This window comes from Ranitomeya variabilis, chromosome 8 (genome assembly GCF_051348905.1).
Source record: "Ranitomeya variabilis isolate aRanVar5 chromosome 8, aRanVar5.hap1, whole genome shotgun sequence".
Classification (NCBI taxonomy): domain Eukaryota; kingdom Metazoa; phylum Chordata; class Amphibia; order Anura; family Dendrobatidae; genus Ranitomeya; species Ranitomeya variabilis.
In genome coordinates, this window is record NC_135239.1 from 206,893,807 (window position 1) to 206,899,033 (window position 5,227).

Here is a 5,227-nt window from a genome sequence, read left to right on the forward strand (position 1 = left end):
TGGACTACTTATCGCATTGTTCTCCTGGAGATAAGTCGATGTGTCAGTCAGCGGCTTTCTCATAAAGAACACAGGAGCACTTAGCTGAACGAGCGCTCCTGTGTATGGAAAAGTCGGCTGAGATGGCCGTCCGCAGAACGATTGGCCGAAACATTGCTCGGTGAACAGCCACCTAATGTGCATGGCCAGCATAAAAAGCAAAAGGAAAGGGCAAACTTCATAACTTCTCCAATATTGTAGCAGCTGTAATGATAGGGATTATGGGTTCTTGTTTACACCTAAACCCGTTTCCATTCCTAAAGCAGCTTCATAAAACGTGAGTTTATAGCAATGTCAAGCTGTAAAACCCTTAATAAAAGGCATTCTCCTATCAGAATTACTAATGGCACATACCCAGGATTTACTGTACTTGATAAGTGATGGACCCTCACCAATGGGGAAAGCATTTCAGGCCAGCCACTTTCCCCATATGGTGTCCACACGCATTACACCACAGTTGCAGAACCCGTACATTTTGGGAATCAAGACCGACTATATTATTTGTATGGCTGCACTCTTCAGCTTGTTCTCACAGGAGATAACTAGTCCTCAGCGATACCTGCCAGCTGATTATTACCCTCTGCCCATTGGGCAAGCATCTGCTTGAGGGAACAGTTGTTGAGCAAAATCTAGAAACGTTTTTTGGCTCTTAAAGGGATTTTTTGGGACTAAAAATAATTTTTGCTCTTGGGTTGCATTAGAAATTTTGTACCTTTTGCCTTCTGTAATCTTTGTATTGTTTTATCTATTTCTGACTGTAGAATGAATTAACTGGGAATCTCTTAGTGAGCTCATTCTGATGGCATGACAAGAGAGTCCAACTATTATCTGTCTTTTTCCGAGTTCCTCTGGTCTGATTTATGACCACAGACCAGGTCAAAGTTGAATGTGCCAGGGAAACAAAAGAAAAAAAATGGTGAAAATTTTGAAATAAAACCCAATTGCAAAACTGATATTTTAGATGCAAATACTTGCCTTCATGTTAAAAAAAAGTCTCTGTATTGGTGGACAGCCTTTTTAAGGAAAGCGCAAAGAATGCAAATCTCAGCACTTAATGGGGAAAGCTACCTGCAAACATAGCCACCGCTCTATTGACTCCTATGGAGGGAACAGACTTCTTTTTTCATGCTGTTTTTTTTACACTGGTGTGTTGTTTTTGTTGTTTGTGTCCCTGGTATTTTTGTTTTGACGCTCCACATTCTCTAAGATAAATGTGTGTTTTTCATGCGCTTCAATATAGGAAAATAAAAGCATAAAATCAACATATTTATGCTTAAAAAAAATATATAAAAATCAAAGTATTTTGCAAACAAAAAAAATGCAAAAAAACCCTGAAGGAGCCTCCTACTGACCGAGTGCCATGAATCACCCTCACATATAGTCAGCAGAGCAGGATGATATCATTACCATGTAAGAAAGAAAGTTCGCTATCATAAGAACTTTTGTTTCATTGTGTTTTTAGTTTTTGAGTAAAGAAACCACCTGTGTGACATGAAGTGGAAAATACTCGTGCGGCAAGGTACTCATTTAGGAGGAAATTACAACCTTTTAAACTTTTCATGGTGTGGTTCCAGGGCACATAACACACCTCACGCATCATTCCTGGAACTGATGACCGTCCCTATTTATTTCTCCTTGTCCCCTGGAGGAGACTGAACTCGGTCAGGAAGCAGGTAACACAGTAAATCGAGACATTAACAATCTGTACCTCTAGGAAGTGTTTACTGTTCTGAGTGATGGAGGACATGAGTCATCGTACATAGTAATCCATCAGGGTAATACAGGGCTAGCGCACACACAGGCACTACAACTCCCACTCGTGGACGTCACCCAAAATAACAAACTGTAATACAACCATTTGGTTTAATGTTTAATAGTCCTACTGTGATTCCTATAGGTCCTCAATCTGATGATGGCTGCTGGTAACGACAACTCCAATTATCTACTTAGCACTGTTGATAATATACTGGGAGTTGCAAGTTCATGAGATAAAATTGTATGTATCGGAGGCTGAACTGAAGTTGCAATTGATTGCTGCACTAAACTTGGCGGTGTTCATGTACTGATTATGGTTCTAATGCTGTATTCATGTACTGATGGCGTTTCTACTGCAGTATTCATGTACTGATGATGGTTCTGTTGCTGTATTCATGCAATGATCGTGGTTCTGGTGCTGAATTCATGCACTGATGGTGGCTCTAGTGCTGTATTCATGTATTGACAATGGCTCTGGTGCTGTACTCCAGTACCCATGACAGTTCTGGCTCTGTATTCATGTACTGATGTTGGTTCTAGTGATGTATTCATATACTGATGTTGGTTCTGGTGATGTATTCATGTATTGGTGGTGGTTCTGCAGCTGTATTTATTTACTGTTAGTGTTCTGGTGTTGCATTCATGTACTGATTGTGGTTCTGGTGCTATATTCATGTTGATGGTGGTTCTACTAATGTATTAATGTAGTGTTGGTGGTTCTGGAGATCTATTCATGTCATTTTGGTGGTTTTGGTGATCTATGCATGTCCGGATGGTGGTTCTGATCGTGTATTAATGTATATGTAGTAATCTTTGATTTATTAGATTTGACAATAGACCGTTAAAGGGTTAGTGTTCTGTCCATTGCACACATGGACAACACAAAGATTGAAAATGCAGTTGTCTGAACGAGGCCATATATGTAAGCCAAACAAATGTTTGACTAAAGCCCCCCATAGACTTTGGATCACTCATTCAGTCAGCATCTATCCCGTCAAACTCTCTCTTACACAGGAGCTCGCTCTACCTAGCACTTAAGTCCTGCTGCCAGACATCTCTGGTGGTCGTTTACCTGCAGGTTCTGCAGTCCGAAATGGGACATGTTGGATCCTTATTAACCCCAAGAATCATCATGCAGGGGACACCATACACATTAGACTGTTGTCTGAACCCCTCGAAACCGGCGGGTTTGGACAATGTTAGTCTATGGAAACGTGTATGCTTATTTACCAGTAAATATGGACCTGCGTGTTTGTATAGGTCTCTGCTGGGCATTCCGCTCTCTTCCAACACCAAAAACATACATAGTTTGGATGGTGACCCCATTATGGACAGTGATTGAAGACAATGTCCGCAAAGCTGGGAATATAAGGGTAGAATAAATGAAGATTGGATAGCTGCGCAATAACCTATCCAGCCTTGCTCTATAAGCACATGAGCGCCATTATAGAAGATACTGGGATTACATTTTTATTCACTACATGATAGTAATACACATAACCTTTATTTTGGGCAGGAATCTATAAATCCAAGGACCTGTCCAGTTCTCCAGCACATAAATCCTGTCACACTGCCTGACACATTGCACAACTTCTGACTTATTACTGTTCCCCTAAGGCTAAAAGGGATTTTTGACCAAGCCCAATGAAAAAAAAAAAAAAAAAAAAAAGTCTTCACCAAAAGACTAAAGAATTTCTTCTTTTCATATGGAGATTGAGAAGATTTCATCGGCACCGCAAATTACAAACAAAAACAACAAACACTATATTTCTCTTTGAAAATTAAAAAAATACGTCTTTTTAAGACAGAGGGCAAAAAGTCACGGAGCGCACGGTCAGCAATTACAGCATTCTTAACATTGCAGAAAAAATGCTTTCTCGCTAAACTTTCCTTCTAGAAGTTTGTAAACAATTAATAAATGGAAACATTTGTGATTGCAGAAAAGTATGTAACATTGTATTCAACAAACAGTAAGAGAAAAATGTACAGGGTATTATGGGCAGTAACACGAAAGGAATGTATCATAGGTCGCTGAACAAAAAGAGGATTTCATCCAGGTGAATTTTCTCTATAGCAAAATATAATAAAATTCCTAAAAGTAGATGGGACCAGATTGTGTATCAAGTACTAGACATGACCAAAAAGACACAACATAATGTGTGCGGCTACATTGGGGAGAATTGCTTATCTGTGTTAGGTATCGGACATGTAAAGACGTTTTGGCTGAATTGGATCGATTTCAGAACGCTCGGATACATTTTATTCTGATCAGAGTTTGATCAGAGTGTGGAATGAGTGTCATAGGACTTTCTCGGAAGTGGAGAAATGTAACCAAAAAAAAACAAATTTGTACAGCTTCTCCATTCTGACAGTTTTTGAAAATTGGATGTAATCCGAGTGCAGTCCAATTTTTTTAAACGGACGCATTGACGATTTTGATCCCACCCTTGGATCAAAATTGGACAGGTCTAGAATATTTTCCATGAAGAAAAATTGTGAATGATGACCCCATAGCAGTCGTATCTATGATAGTCTGTGAAAATTACGTTTTGCGCTACATCCATGGTCGCCAGACTGGTGCCATCGGATGTCTGGCAGCAACACAAAACTATTGGTCTGATACAGATCATACGGAAATAAACTGCCAGATTTTGACCATCACAAGCGACCGTCAGATGATTCGGTAAAACAAATGAATTTTCTTTTTGACCCGTGACAGATAGATGACTTTGCCACCCTTCCAACCAGTCGTGGGGCGGATTGACTGTTCGTCAAAGATCGGCCAAATTATATATTGTAGTCTGTGATGTGTTTGTGCTCTCCGATACTAAGTGTGTGCTGCACTTTATACTTTTTTTTTTTCTTTCTAAAGTGGAGTAAAAATGCAAACATACGCTGGACTCTTCCGAATTGCAGGGATTTCCTTTTCTCCAGTCTTTCTGCATATATTCTTCTGCTGCCCCTGGTAAGGGGTTAACACATATTAAGTAATAACATGACAATTAGGCTGACATTGACCTTGGCTGAACCTCCTACCAGGGCTGCCTCACCTTGCTGACCGAACCTTCACAGAGGGGCCTTTGTTTCCTGCCCATTTTGGGTTAAGTGCTGCTTTGTAGGTCCATGGATCATGAGATAGGGGTATGACTAAGCACAAAGCAGCTTCTGCTCAGAGCAGGCGGCAGTCGGTATTCTTGGCATTAATGGATAAAACAACAGTCCAAAGATTTCAGGAGCGCTGTACACTGAAATCTACGACAACAATAGGGCAGACAAAATAGGATTTGGTTAAAATATATTGGTTGTTCACTACATGATATATTAAAAATGTGCAGATGGGGGGGTCTTAAAACTAGAGCAGACCCCTGCAGCTCCTCTACATTGCTGCCTATGTCACAGACAAGTTTCCGCACTTCCTTTCCCAGCAGTGGCC